The sequence below is a fragment of the Stegodyphus dumicola genome, chromosome 2 (genome assembly GCF_044657685.1).
Source record: "Stegodyphus dumicola isolate Sdum_Otavi_A_Nest chromosome 2, ASM4465768v1".
Lineage (NCBI taxonomy): Eukaryota > Metazoa > Arthropoda > Arachnida > Araneae > Eresidae > Stegodyphus > Stegodyphus dumicola.
The window spans coordinates 150,085,969-150,102,572 of NC_140769.1; the positions used below are offsets into that span (position 1 = coordinate 150,085,969).

The 16,604-nt window shown below is 38.0% G+C and overlaps 1 protein-coding gene across 2 annotated transcripts in view; it reads left to right on the forward strand.

Moving 5' to 3' along the window:
- Nucleotides 1-16,604, forward strand: part of LOC118205698 (sodium-dependent phosphate transport protein 3-like) — a 100,402-nt gene that overhangs the window by 35,067 nt on the left and 48,731 nt on the right. The window lies entirely within an intron of this gene.

Here is a 16,604-nt window from a genome sequence, read left to right on the forward strand (position 1 = left end):
GTAACCTTGATTACACGTGTTAGTTATTGTTCTTGAGTAAAGGACTCCTATAAAAATTATACCTCCTAAAAATATTTCGCGAGACTTAAATTTTCTCGCAAAAATTAAAACCTAGCGAAAATAATTACTTTTACATTATATCTCCTTAGTAAAAAATTAATGGAAATTTAATAATTTATTTTATGATAATAAATTTGAAAGAAAATAAGAATAGAACGTTTTTTCTTGTATTTAGTAATTTTTTTTTCTGGTCTGGCGCGATTGGCACCGTCTGCTGTCGTCGACGGGATTTTCCGTAAGTACTTTATAAGGTTAGAAGCCTACCAAGGCCGAGTGGCAAATTCGCTAACCACTGGTAGTTCGGTTCGGTACCCAAATTCCGCCAAAACGGCTGGCTACATGAGTTTTTCTCGTAATTTACCAAATCTGTAACGTGTATACTAGCCAGGTTCCCTTATTAAGTACTCCACGAAGGCATACTTCTTCCAAGGCAGATAGCTCTCCTCGAGTGTTTTGCCATAATCAAATAAGCCAATAAATAAGTAATATTATTTATTCCCGCATCCAATATTTCCTTTAATGTTTATTGTTTCTTCCATAATTCATTCGGAAATCAAATTCCAGGAGCATTATTTCCCACACCGACAGTTCAAGAAAAACTGTAAACGAAATGCTTATTAATTTTTACTTTACGTTTTCTCTAGCAGCATAGTGCTCCGCATATATTTCTTTAGGAGCACAAACGTGCTTTTAGTACCATTTACAAGTGTTATTTTCCTGCCAGTTGCAATAAGTTTATTCCTTCGTTTTCAAGATTGATTCTTCAGTTTGGCTTTACAAGAACTTTAGAGAAAGAAAATAAAGGTTAAAAAAACAACTGAAAAACTTTGAGATTTTATATTATGCCCAAATGGGCGTTTTTTTCATTTACATTCATATACACGTTTCGAAAGCATTTGGGCTAAACATATTTAAAAACAGCATATGTTTAGGATATCCGATAGACATTCTTCTGTGCTGGACATAAACATGTTCTATTCCGTACAATGTTGCCACTGCTCGCTTTCAAATAGTTGAGCTTTTGATTGAAAAATTCGTTAAAGTTTTACAAAATATGAAGTAGATAATAAAACAAATTCGAAATTCGGGCTTTCAGGTGCCCATATTCGGGTAGATTACTACGTTATTCAAATTGGATTGCCTTAGGTACCGCCATTTTTTTACAGTGCATACGTACATTTACGCAGATTCTTCATGATTTAAAATCTTAAAAAGTAAAACAGGACGATAATATTTCGTGGCAATAGTTTGGAAAGTGATTAAGACATTTAAAATGATACGCCAGATAATTAATAATAGCGCATTCGGGTTAACGCCCTTTTGGGCTTTAAGAAAAAGTGATCTAGATGGTAAGTAGCGCTTTCTTGAGATTCTAATTGATAAATTCAAAAATATAACTAGTTAATGGTTTGTTTATCTTGTGCAGCATTCTAATTATATTAGATAATTATATAACAGGTATGTAGAGTTTACATGACGTTCTCTGTAATCGCAAATACGTGCATCAATTATTTTTTTAACTTTACGTGTTTTAATAGATCTGTTAACCTTTCCTAAGTGTATAGTTTTGACTTTCCGTTTCTAATAAAAACAGCATAAATGACAAATAAACTTCAAAACTTTCATGATTATCTATGCGATTGTAGCATTGAAAGGTTTAAAATTTTCCTCTCTTGCATAAGTGCTTGGAATACGTTAAATATAATTACAAGTTTTCATTTTCGCATACTTCTCAAAAACAATTTTTTAAATTATCTTGAAACCATATGCATCTTTATTGTGTGAAATCAATGCCAATTATTTACCGGTTACAATTATTAATGTTTCCAAATTTATTACACACACACACACACACACACACACACACCACAAAAAAAAAAAAAAAAAAAAAAAAAAAATGCGCTTAAATGTAATTACAATTTTTAGGGGTTTTGTAGACTTTCGTTTTAAAATTACTGTACCTGTCGAAACGGGGACCGGAAAAATGCCCACAGGAAAAATTCTCACAGAATAATGCTCACAGGTATAAAAGCTCACAGGAAAAAAGCCCACAAGGAAATATGCCTACATAGAAAAAAGCTCACATGGAAAAATGCTCACTTAGAAATACGCTCACACGGAAAAAAGCTCACATGAAATATGCTCACATTAACCTTTTCAGGGGCGATAAATAAAAGCATGAAAACTGTAGTAAAATTTTGTATGTACTGTAATATTTTATACCACTGCCCCTGTACGACATTTTTTTCCTATTGCTAATAATTAATTTTTGTTTCTTTACTCTATTTTTGCATACTTTTGATGTGTATTTATAGAAATATATGTTTGAAGGTAGTTATTTAAGTTTGATCAAATAATTTTTGTTCAAATCGATTAATTATTGATTCAATAATGTAGGGATATTTCGACACATTTTATTTATCAGTGGGCTTATTTCCATGTGAGCATATATCTATGTGAGCTTTTTCCGTGTGAGCATACTTCTAAGTGAGCATTTTCCCATGTGAGCTTTTTTCTGTGTGGGCATATTTCTGCGTGGGCTTTTTTCCTGTGAGCATTTATACCTGTGAGCATTTTTCTGTGAGCATTATTTCTGTGGGCTTTTTTCCTAGAACCTGTCGAAACAGTATTTGCATTCCGAAAAATCTTTGAAATGTAAAGATAATTTGGTTATCTTATCATTTGGGTTATTTATACATTCTTATCATTTAAAATTGTTCTAGCTGTGAAGTCTTAGTTGCCCATTTTAACTTTGATATAAGTATCAGGTTCAATGTTCCTTCTTACCTTCTTCGGGAACATACAAGGACCTGACTCGGAACAGAGAGCTTACTAAAGCTATGTTCATTAATTGTGGTAAGTAGACAGGATACGCATGAAGGGTATACAAAACCGTTCATTTTTCTCTATATACAATAACTTCCGTACTTCGGAATACACTGACCCGCTACTTGGGGTCTAACGTAAAAGTATAAAAATAAAACTATAATTTAACTTTAAACTAATAAACGTGGAAGATTGGCCTTATATTAACAGGAAGCGTATGTAGTACAGAGAACTGTGAACACTACAATACGTTTTAAAATTTATCAAGAGAATTAAAACCTCTGGCTTGGAAGGCAAACAGCAACTGCGTAACTTCTAAGGTAAGCGGCCTGCTTTGACTCACTGCTTCCTCTCTCTCGCTTGGCAAAAAGCCACAACTTAAATACTTGGCGTTCGCCAGACAAACTTTGCATAAAAACCTTAACGCTTATAATTCTGGCCGGAAGTAGAAAATAAGAAGTGATAGTAAAGATTTAAAATAAAATAAACGTTAGTAAAACTTAAGATCCTTACATACTTCCCGCCAGAGTTAATTAGTTTGAAACTGAGGTCTAAAACGACCTTGTTGAAAACTTTTAGCTCTAGAATCTAACGCGAGGCCAATCTTTTACAAACATACTTCGCTAGAAACTAGAAATTTAAAAGAAAGAAATTTGTTTTTTTTTTTTACAATAGCAGCTCCCAGGATATACAACAATTTTTTTTCATCTGTACTGCATCTAAACAGGAGCTTTTATTCAATTCTGGTTCCTTCCAGAGATCTGGAAGGAAAACTAGTTTAATGAAATGTTACACAATGAAATGGCAAGTAACATATACAATTATACTTCTCTTAACATTCTTATTTCATTCATGACTATTTTAATTATCTCTCCCCGTGCTCTCTGACATGTGTTGTAAAAGAACACCAAACACGAATGTGTTTCTGTCTACGTGTTCCACACTTCCTCCTACAATCAAAACACTAACGTGTTAAAATTCAACATAACAAGACCTCTTAACACACCCTAATTTCAACTCTAAACCCTGAGGTACTATTCTGAAAGTGGCTAACTCTGAAGTGTAGCGTCAGAGAGCCTAACTACATCATTCAACCTTTAACACATATTCGCCATGCTTTAGTCTTTTTACAGTCACACGAATAAAAAAATTTTAACATTCACTTTTACCATATCGCGGTATTTCTTAACATTTAAAATAACAGTTCACATTGTATATAAGAACATATCAATATGCCGTTAATTTTACACATTTGAAAACATACATTAGTAGTACATTGTTAACTTCTATTCTTTTCAAAGCAAGTGCCAATTCTTTCTACATTGAAATACTACATTTCAAAAAGTCTTTCAGACTAAAACTTCTCTCTTGCTAGAATGTTTTAAATAAAATTTATACAATAACTTTTTTCAATATTTAAGTCTTTACACAACGCTATTATACATCAACTTTAGTTTTACGCGCGAGTAATTGAAAAACATAATATCAAAATCGGTAACAACTGATTTCTCGCCCTTTTGGCGATAAAGGTAGACCTCGCATGAGGTAAAACTTCTTGAAATCTGCCACTTGCAGTAAGAATGAAAGATTAACTTAAGTTTGCAAAGTAACATAAAATTTTACTTATCTTTGTGATATTCGGACATTCTTTTCTGGGCCCAGTCCTTAACGGCAGTGCAGATAGTTGTTTGATTTATCCTCCTTCTTGTACGGGCTCGCCCTTCAGTGCTTTCTTCTGGAAGCTTCCTTTTTTCACCAGTTCGGCCACCCTTGAATACCTTCTTTTTCTCCTCTGCTTGTGGTCTTGGCCGTTTGATGGCAGCTGGTGTTGGCGGAACCGGGAAACTTCTTTCGTGTTCTTGCTTGGACCTCGTTGCTGGCCGTTCAAATTTTCCTTGTACTTTTTCCTCCGCCGCTGATGGCCCTTCCGCAGTTCGGCGACATTTGCTGCGGAGAGTCCTGTCGGATGAGTAGATCTTCCGTTTTAGAGCCGGGTTATAGTTGCCGTCATATCTCCTGGTTCTCTTCACATACGTCGTCCTTCTCCCTTCTTCATTCTGGGGGTGTTCGTGAACTCTCTTTTCTGGACGGTGGAACGGCTTCTTTTTCTTGCTACCTTCAATTTTTCCGCGGGGCAATTTTCTTTTCACTTGCTCCTGCCTCTTATTGGCTTGCCCTTGTACTTGTCGTTTTCCCACCTCTGGAGCTTGTGCCTGCGGTGTCTGCCGTGCCGGATCCTGCAAAAGATCTGAAAATATTTGCATTTTATTACGATCGAAGTAGGGCTTGATTTGATTAATGTTTGCGGAACAGGTTTCACCATTTCTGGCTTTTAACACTACTACAGCGTGAGTTATTTTTTCTATAACATATGGTCCTTCAAATCGTGGAAAAAATTTGGCAGTTTTATCTTCTGGTGCTGAAGAAAGTGAATGCTTAATTTTTAAAACTTCATCCCCTACTTTATAAGTTACTCCCCGTCGTTTCAAATCATAATAGAGCTTCTGTTTTCTTTGTGCTACTTCCGTATTCTTCTTTGCTTCCTTAATTAGTTTTTCTATATCACCCATTTTAAATTCTGGGGCTCTTTGTTGCACATAAAATAATTTATCTAACGGTGTTATAATCTTTCTGCCTAGAAATAACTCAGCAGGAGTTTTGCCCGTTGTATCATGTTTTGCGGTCCTAAGGGCGAAAGCAAATTCATTGACATAGTTATCCCAGCTTTTATGAAAATTTTTAACATAACTACGGATAATTTTCACTATATTTCTATTGACCCGTTCCGCTATATTTGATTGCGGCCGATACGGGACCATTTTTAAATGACGTATGCCCAGTTTTTGGCACATGTCTTCAAATATATTACTTACAAATTGAGGACCATTATCCGATATAACTTTTAGGGGCGCCCCGTATTTTAAAATATATTTATTTAAAATAGAATCAGTAACTAATTTCGCGGAGGCTCGTTTTAAGGGAACAATTTCGGTCCATTTACTAAAATGATCAACCATAACAAGGAGATAGCGACTTTTATTTAACTGACTTTTTGGGAAAGGGCCCAATAAATCGATGCCAATTATTTCATTTGGAAATTCGGATTTAATACTATTTAGAAACCCGGCCGGGCGGAAATTAATATAATTAACTGCTTGACATGTTGGGCAGGACTGGACATACGCCCTTGTTAACTTTTGCAGTTCAGGAAAGTAGACTGCCTCGCGTACGCGTTGGATAGTTTTTCGAATACCAGCATGCGAAGCTAAAGGGCTGTCATGGAGCTCCTGCAGGATATTTAATCTAAGACTAGCTGGGATAACAGGTCGAAATTCGTTGTTGGAATTCGTAGTTTTTGTATAGAATAATAGACCATCTATTAGTTCGTAATGGGCCGCCCTATTTCTTATCGCCACAATATCTTGGCGGCTAAAATTTTCAGGATCCTTCAAATACTCATAAATGCTTCCAAACTCAGGATCCTTACCCAGTTCGGTTATTACAGTTTCTCGGGAATTTATTGTACATGCTGTAGGCATTGCCACCTTTACTGTATTACCTTGTTCGTCTATTTTAATTCTTGATAGGGCATCTGCTACGATATTTTCCTTTCCAGGGGTATGCTTGATTACCAGATTATATTCTTGCAGCTTGAGTGCCCATCTTATTAACCTTGGGGATAAATTTTTCCCTGAGTACAATCTAGTTACCGCCGCATGATCAGAGTACACTGTTATCGGCGCCTTTCGAAAATAGACTCGGAACTTTTGCACTGCTAACAGAACTGCAAGTGCCTCTCTCTCGGTCGCGGAATAGTTTCTTTGTGTTTGATTTAAAGTTCGGCTAAAAAATGCCACGGGCTGCTGATTTTGCGAAAGTACCGCTCCTACCGCATAATCCGAAGCATCCGCTGAAATTTCTAAATTCTCATCCTTTTCTGGAAATTTCAACACAGGGGCTTGCGTTAATGCTTGTTTTAATTTTTCGAAAGCACTATTGGCTTCGGCCGTCCACGAGAATCTTGCCTTTTTCCTTTTTAATTTTAATAATGGCTCAGCGATAGCCGCAAAATCTTTTATAAAGGACCTATAATATGAACAAAGTCCTAGAAAAGAAGAGAGCTTCTTCGCCGTGTTTGGAGTCGGATACTTTTGTACAGGAATTATTTTTGATTCGTCTGTCTCTATTCCTTTCTGAGATATTTTGTAACCTAAATATTTTAATTCAGGGGCTGCAAATTTGCACTTTTCGACATTAACTTTTAGACCGGCCTCATTTAATAAAGAAAACACCTGTACATGTTGGTCGAGATTATCACTAGTAATAATGATATCGTCTAAATAGATAAATGTGGACTTTCCAAGAACAGGTCTTAACACAATGTCCATGCATCGCTGAAATGTTGCCGGGGCCCCTGAAAGGCCAAACGGCATACGCAAAAATGCATAAGTGCCAGACTTGGTTATAAAAGCAGTCTTTGGCACGTCCTCATGCCTAACCCCTATTTGAAAATAACCAGTCGTTAAGTCTAAAGTCGTCATAAATTTGGTTGATTTTATGTTCCTTAGAATTTCTTCTATAATCGGTAACGGATATACCGGATATTTAGTTAAGGAGTTTAATTTACGGTAATCAATAGCGAATCTCCATCTTTTTGGATGCGTCAAAGGATAGTCATTATTTTTCTTACATAAAACCACCGGGCTAGCATAACTACTTGGGATGGGCGTTATGATCCTTTTACGTAGCATATCGGTAATATGCCATTCTATAATTTTTTCCTTATTCTTATCATACCGGTATGGTTTTTGACGAACTGGCATTGCATCTCCGGTGTCAATACTATGGTTAGTAACCTGAGTAAATCCTGGAATATCACTAAATAACGAAGCAAATTCACTTACCACTTGTCGGATTCTTCCTTGCTCGTCATTAGGGAGGTGGTCAAGTTTTAACATCGGCGGTTCAGCGTTTTCTGTACGAACTGGTTTCATTGTCAGCTTAAGGGACACTTCATTAAAATCCAGCGTAGCTTGTGCTTCTGAAAGAAAATCTATTCCTAAAATTAAATGTCCTTGCAGATTCTTTACTATAAAAAACATCACCTTTACTTGTTCGTCCTTGATACGGATATACAAAGGTACTTTACCTACGCACTTACATTTTTCTCCTTGCGCCGCTAACACTGTCGTATTATCCGCATTATATATGCTGTATTTGCGATAATACTTCCTAAAAAAATCTTCTGCCACACAGGAACACTGCGCGCCGGTATCCAGGAGTGCGGTGGCTGGGATATTATTCACCAAGACTTCAATCTTCGGAAGAGTCAAATTTTTCACCATTACTGTATTTAACTTGTAGGAAGAGGGGTTTTCGTGGCCTTCGGATTTCCGCACCCTCTCGTCAGCAGAAATCCGTTTTAGTTTAAATTATTTTTCCTTTCCGTGCTTTCCTTCTTTTTCCACTGGCCTTGAGACTTTTTTCCTGGGTTGCTATTGAACTGTCGACGTTCACCGGCTTTTCTTGAATGCTCGGGTTTCCTTGCCCACTGATTCGCTTTTTCTCCGTAGCCGTGTGCTTGAGTTTGCTGTAGTCTTGGCGTACCAAATTGGTTTCGCTGTTGATATTGACGTCTTCTTTCGACGTCCGCCGTTGTTCTACTTTCAAACTGGATTGCTAGCTCAAATAACTTTTCCAGTGTAGTCGGATTTCTTAATTCAATAAAGTCTTGCACTTGGGGCAGTAACCTCGGCAAAATCACTTGAATTATTTCAGGATCCGGACGGTTTCCATACAAGAGTTTGAAAACGTGAATTTTTCTTAAAATAAAGCTCGAGAGGTTTTCGATTCTTTGTTGATATATACTGAAATGTTCCGTTTCTAATTTCGCACGATCCCTTACAACAGGGAAGGCTCTTAGTAGGGCAGTCTTGAAATTTTCGTAAGTATAGGTGGGACATCCTGCTTGACCCAAGAGACTTCTGCCTATACATTTGAACCAGTTAAGCGCTTGGCCCCTCAAAGCGCTGGTAGCTAAGGTAACTTTTTGAAACTCGTGCACGGAGTAGAGCATGAAGTGGTCATCCAATTTTTCCAAAAAACTGGTTACCGGTGAGTTTCCATTAAATGTTGCTTCTGGTTTCATCGAAGCGCGCATGGTCTGGACGATGTAACCAAATCCTTCCAGGGCGGCAGCTGGCATTTCTGGATTCTGAGCCGTTTCTGCAGGCAGCACAGGTTCTTCTTGAAACTCGGCCATGGTTATTCTTCTTCGTTGGGCGCCACTATCAGGTTCAATGTTCCTTCTTACCTTCTTCGGGAACATACAAGGACCTGACTCGGAACAGAGAGCTTACTAAAGCTATGTTCACTAATTGTGGTAAGTAGACAGGATACGCATGAAGGGTATACAAAACCGTTCATTTTTCTCTATATACAATAACTTCCGTACTTCGGAATACACTGACCCGCTACTTGGGGTCTAACGTAAAAGTATAAAAATAAAACTATAATTTAACTTTAAACTAATAAACGTGGAAGATTGGCCTTATATTAACAGGAAGCGTATGTAGTACAGAGAACTGTGAACACTACAATACGTTTTAAAATTTATCAAGAGGATTAAAACCTCTGGCCTGGAAGGCAAACAGCAACTGCGTAACTTCTAAGGTAAGCGGCCTGCTTTGACTCACTGCTTCCTCTCTCTCGCTTGGCAAAAAGCCACAACTTAAATACTTGGCGTTCGCCAGACAAACTTTGCATAAAAACCTTAACGCTTATAATTCTGGCCGGAAGTAGAAAATAAGAAGTGATAGTAAAGATTTAAAATAAAATAAACGTTAGTAAAACTTAAGATCCTTACATAAGAACTTCTGCGAGAGAAATAAGTTAAAATGAGACAGGGAAATGACTAAAAGAAATATTATGAGGTAATAAAAAATGATAACTTTCGACAGGTGCGGGTAAAAGTAAGGGTAATACCCGACCGTCAAAATTAATTACCAGCTAATGTTCGTACTTACTAGCCGTCCGAGCAATAAAAGTCACTGAATACTGGTAGTTCGGTTTGAGGTTCGAATTCCGCGAACCGGCTGGCTGCATGGGTGTTTTCGTGATTTTCTCTATGTGTATCCGAGCTATGTGTATATTTCTCTATGTGTATACGAGCCAGTTTTAATTAGAAAGTCCTCCACGAAGGCATCCATCCCTTCAGGTAGATAGCCCTCGAGTGCCTTGCCATAAACGAATCAATCAAATGAAACCAAACCCTACTCACTAGCCTTCTGTAAGAGTTCTTATAAGAGGAATGACGGCGTCGAACATTTTTGATTTAAAAGCTGTGTTTGTTCCACGCCGCAAAATCAGCTTCGCTATCATCAGCTGTCCATCATGCGCTTCCCAAGCAAAGATATCTTGGTATTTTGTACAAGTGAATTTTATATATGCATTACAAGAGTATAACAGTGCCATATATCGATGATGTTGCAAATGCCATAACTTGAAAATGAATTATCAATAATTTCATTGAAGTTTTAAAGTAAATTTCAATTTAAATATTGCGTCTGAAGGCAAAAGCCAACGATTACACACTAAAAGTTCTAAAAATAATTTGAAATGCCATGGATTCGAGTTTTTTGACGCTGATGTGCAATTGCTTGGAACAGACTAGATTCTAAAGGAGCTTTGGTACAATTAAAAGGAATACATTCTTCTTAAATATTAATTTATTTCCCGATCTGCCTGACGTATATTCGTTTTTGGTTAGTTCAAACTTCTGTGTTACTTAATAATTCCATCCTTAAAAAAATTACTTCTTTGCTTCAAACCACCAAAAAATGTAATATATTTTTTTTTCAAACGTATATTGTTATTATTATATCAGATTTTATATGTTCGTGTGTACTTAATTATGCTGATTCAAAATGGCTCTTATAAAATAATGTTTCTTTTCCTAACATCAGAAGGCTCAAGAAGAGCATGAAAGCTTTAAAAAAACTTCCACTTTTGCTTAAAATCTCCATTCATGCGTTTTAGTTTTTCCAACAGACAGTCATTTTTGGAAAAAAACGATTTCCTAGGCTTATCTTTTGTCTCGGTGCTAAGAATGTAGAGTAGGGTGTTTGCGTTTCCTTTGTTTAATTGACTACAGGAGAACATACGAAGGTTATCTGGTAATGAAAGATATTTCTTTTGTTGTTTATTGGTTTGATTTATTTAATTATGGCAAAACACTCGAGGGCATTCTGCCTAAGGAGAGGGATCTGCCTTTGTGGAGATCTTTCTAACCGAAACTGCCTCGTATACAGGTTACGAATGGAGAAAACAACGGAAACGCGCATGAAGCCAACCCGTTCTCCGGGTTTCGTACCCCGGACCGAACTAAAGTATTCAGCGACGTTACTGCCCGACGGCTGGTGGGCCTGTGTCTTTTGTGGACAAATTACTGCTGTTGTTGTTGTGACATACCTCACTTCTCTTACGATAACATTCAGCCCAACGTGCGTCATATTGCAGCCCAACAACAGCATGCACATCAGACGGTGAAGAATATTATTTCACCTGCATGGGGAGGGGAGGGAGAATCTTTCACAAACATCTTAGCCATACAAATTGTACATAAATATATTCTTTTTTTAGATCAACATATATATAAGTACATGAGTAAAAAGACTCGTTCTTTTGTGTCCTGTTGCATAAACTGCTTACATATTATTATTTTTTTCCATTGGCGGGCATTTAAGCCGACTTGGGCTTGACTTCTGCTAAGGCAGGAAGTGGTAGCCACTTTATTCTGGAAGCATATAAAAGGTGGGCCACCTTTACTTCCTGCGAAAGGGGCTGTGAGTTACAACCATGCCTTCTACGGGATTCGAACCCGGGCCCTTCGGTATCACAGTAGGCTCCCCTATCCACTTGGTGAGAAAACGTTACAAGGCTATATATGGAGGTCACAAAAAGTTCCTAGAATGCTTTGCACCTAGAGTCTCGTACATTACTGTTTTGCTCAATAGCAGCTATAATCAGCAAACCCTCGATTAAGCGTATGATCAACTCATCCAGACGATTGACGTAGCTTGTCGTACAGCTTACAAAACCAAAGCGTATAAGAGCAACCCTAGAACACACTGGTGGACACAAGACCTACAAAAAGAACGAAGCCGTCTAAGAGCTTTATGAAGGCGTGCGCAAGTCACCCAAGAACAAGCTCTTAAAAACTTACGTATGCAGGACTTTAGGAGGGCGTGTGCCATCTATAAAAAACACATATACCTTCATGGAGAACTTTTTGTACCGAAACTACGCATTCTTATGGACAAGCTTACAAAATCTCGATGAATAAAGTGTTCAGGCTACCTTACTTCCACGGAGTATCCGTCCCACTGCCAATTCAACAGCAGAGGTAGCCAAATTTCTCCTTGACAGTATCTTTTCTGATGACAATCCGGATGAAGACCCGGAAAAGCATCGTTCCCTACGACATAATTTTGAGCATTACTCTACATTTGGTATGCAAGACACTGAACCACCTCCGTCCAGAGCAAAGGTTGACCGCGTCATAAAAGCACTCTCACCTCGTAAAGCACCAGTTCCGGATGGGGTAGATAATCAAGTGATTAAAACCATCTTCCAAAAATTCCCAGTCTTAATCTTGTCTTTTCTGACTGCATGCTGGCGTCTCCGGTATTTTCCCCTGGTACTAAGACGGCCGAACTGGCCCTTTTTCTAAAGTCAGGAAAAGACTCTTTCCTTCCATCCTCATGTAGGCCAGTTTGTCTCCTGCCTCCTCTGGGTAAATTACTTGAGCGAGTTGTACTCGGCAGACTCGTGTACTTCATTGAGCGACCTAAAAGCATTCATCAAAATCAATTCGGTTTCAAGCCAGGTATGTCCACGGAGCACGCATTGAGTCAGCTGTCGGATATAATACTCACTAACAAAATGGAAGATAGGCACACAGCAGTCGTATCCCTCGATATTCAAGGAGCTTTCGACTCGCTGTGGTGGCCCGACATCATGAACAGTTTGGATGCCCTCAAATGATCTGCTTCCATAAGACACCTGATTCGCAGCTATCTTGACAAAAGACAAGTTTTAATGACGTTAGACAGAGAATTGGTAAGGAAGTGTCTTAAGAGGGGATATCCGCAAGGTTCGTGTCTTGGACCCATTCTTTGGAACATAGTTGCTAATTCAGTTTTTGCAGTCTTTGAAAACAAAGAAGGAGTAAGGCTTTTAGCATACGCAGACGACTTTTACTCATTGTAGCAGGTCTAAGCGACCTTGAAACGCATACTCAGGATAGCCTAAATTTATTTGCTGACTGGATGAGAGAGCATAAACTGAAACTCTCGGTGCCTAAAACACAAGCACTCATAATTAGTGGAGGCTCTCCATTACGTAGAAACCCCTGTCTTAAACTCTTGGGGTCCTCCATTAAATGTGTTAAACAACTTAAGTACCTAGGAGTAGTAATAGATAATAGACTTTCCAAGCAACCACACATCTCTTCTTTAAATTTAAGAATCAATAGACTGACTACTTCCATGCGATCAACAACCTCGTTAAGATGATGTATCCCATGCCACTTGCTTAGAATATGGTACAAAACAGTGGTGGAAAGAATTATTCTGTATGCCGCTGCTATTTGGGGAACTAACATCTCTTCCCAAATGAGACATTCACTACTCTCTATACAGCGACACCAGCTTCTTCTCATTTGCAAGGCTTATCGTACCACGTCCACGGCAGCCTTACAAATATCACAGGCACGCCGCCTCTAGACTTGTTAGCTGAACGAGAGGCTGCAGTAGTTAACGTAAGTACGACACACTATGAGTCTCTGGGGACAAATCCATATCCATACTAATTATGAGCATCACATACCGCAAGCTCCCTGCCACCATGCTAAAAATAACCTTCTGGCCACTATCTACTTTAATAGAACACAGTACGCGGGATTTGAAAATCGTGTTTTCACTGATGGCTCTAAAACTCCAGGGGACACGGGAAGCGGATACTGTATACTTTCTGGAGGAGCTTTAACGTATGAGTGGAAAAGAAAGCTCGCTTCTGAAAACTCTGTCTTTCAGGCGGAGCTCATAGCAATCAAGGCAGCTCTTCTGCATCTGAAGAATAATCTCACAGTGCCCAATATCATCTACACAGACTCAGCTTCAAGCCTCGCTGCGATAGCTGGAATTCGTTCTCGCAGTCCTATCGTGAGCAGCATTAGAGACATTCTAACCCACATGCCTGCTTCGCAAAGACTCTCACTCATCTGGGTCCCCGCTCATACGCGAATACAAGGAAATGAGAGAGCAGGTGTTGTTGCAAAAAAAGCAGCGGATTCATCCACTTTGCGAGAAGTCCCGACCCTTAGGCCAGTCTCGGACCTAAAGAGTCGGACATTCCATCAGCTCTTAAGAATATGGCAAGAACGTTGGGATCAAGCCTCCACAGGGAGACGTGTTTACAATCTCATTCCCAAGATCAAGACAATAATCGAAACTAATAGCAATTACATGACGTATTTCCTCACTGGTCATGGGCCTTTTCCTTCATACCTCTGCCGCTTTGGCTTGAGAGAGAATGGTAACTGTGAATGTGGGGAGGAGGGTCATTCAGATAATTTTGTGTTCTCCTGCCTACACACAGCACTTAACAGCCTCAAGCAACCAGGAGCCAGATTCTGTCCAAATTGGTTCCAGACTCTACAAAGTAAGAGTTGCCCAGCAGAAACTGAAAACAATAATTGACTACTGTACTAGCAATTACTCTTCTGGCACTGGAAGATATTAGTCGTAAAAGTCTATGTAAGCTAGCTCAATATGTCAGCAACAGAGTATGTGATATGTATGTTCAATATGTAATTTTGTATTTATGTTGTGCCAGGTTCTCATACATAAAGTTCGTACTGTATCTGAATGCTGTAATGTATCTGTACATGTTTATATCTTTTATTCATGATACGTAATTTATACTAAAGATCACGCGTACCACAATTGCATGCTTCTTGTAAACTTTAACTATCATGATAACGTATGTGTATGGGTGTATATATCAATATGAGTGAGAGTATGTATACTTTTATTTGTTTCGAAATACTTATGTGTGTAAGTAGGTATATATCTGTATATGTGTTTGTATTTATATGTATATACATATATTTTGATTGTACTCTTCTTCAAGTGCCTTGTATGCATATGTATATATTTCTTTCTACATTGTTGTACTCTTCTTCAAGTACCTTGTATGCATATGTATATCTCTTTTTTGAATTTTATGAATGTCGTCTGCTCAGCCGGGAGCTAGTGGTTGACTCCCGCCGAGTTGGTAAGCAATTCTGCATGGGTATCTTTACCTGGGTTGGAAGCCAACTTAGCGGTTTACCTCCCCTATCCACTATACCGTCTGGGCGGCTGCTTACATATGTATATTAAACGTTCTTGTAAATGAATACATCCTTCAATAAGACTTTAATGCCTACGAAGTATTTTTACAAAAACAAGCCAAAAGTTCTAAACTTTTTAGTCGTTAAATGTTTTAAATCTAATAAAATTCCTAATATACGATATATCAGGATATCATTTCAACACATCATGTTTTCTAATTCGGCAAGAAATTGATCAACAATTAAAAAGAAAGTGTCAGTTCGGTAGTTATCCTTTGCTCCTCGTAATTTATATTAGAAAGAAATCTTTCTTCGCGCCTGTCTGAGTAAAGTTTTAACTGCAGGAAGTCCTCTCTATGAGAATCACAAACGGTTCCAAGCGATTTTGGTTGTCTCTGGAGGTGCATCTCTTAAAAAAGACAAATATTGGTGATAACAAGCTATCGATTTGTTGGTTTAACTTATTCAGAACTCTTTGAGTCTCTAAAAGAAAAATACGATCGCAGAATGGCGGAATGTCGGCTTATTAATGTAATATTAATCCAATTTTAATGAATCATAAAGAATAATATGGCAGATGGAAAGAAATTATTTTAACTATTTTAATACTTAATTTTCTCAATTATTTTATATAGAGCATTTAGAATTTTTAGGGACAGGAAACGTGAAAAAATCACCAGTACTCTCGCTGTGTTCGGAACTTTCGATTACCAGCGCCGGACATGCTAAGGCATGTAGAAAGGGAAAAAAATATATTATATTATAAGTAAATAATACTTTAGAATACGGAAAGCTGATCTGATATTGCCGCCCAACTATGATAATGGTTAGCGACGCTGACTGCCGTAACGAAGGGCCCGAGTTTGAATATCGGAGAAGGCAGGGATTTTATGTAAATGTATAGTGTCTATATGGCATAGGGACACTCTAAATATGCTGCGAACTGAAAGTCATCTCGAGTGGTTGGTGGTAGGAAAAGAGGGGTGAAAAATCCTAGGAGCCGTACGCCCGGCTTGCTCTCCTTCAAAATTGGAGGGGGGGAAACTAAGCAAAGTCACCTGTATAGTGCACAAGGCTCTTGCCAACGACAGGTGCAATCTTGCACTACTTGCCACGATGAATTTTGTAAACTTATTCTGATATTATTATCAGATAAATGAGATAAATCACAACAACCACGGATCTGATAATTTAAATCTCCCCTAAAAAAAAACTACAAAAACCTTACCCTGTAAATTTTGTTTAGTAATTTCAAAAGCACTCGTTATTCACATATTGAAAATTACATACTTGATTTTTCTTATGGTTAATCACTTTTATTTCC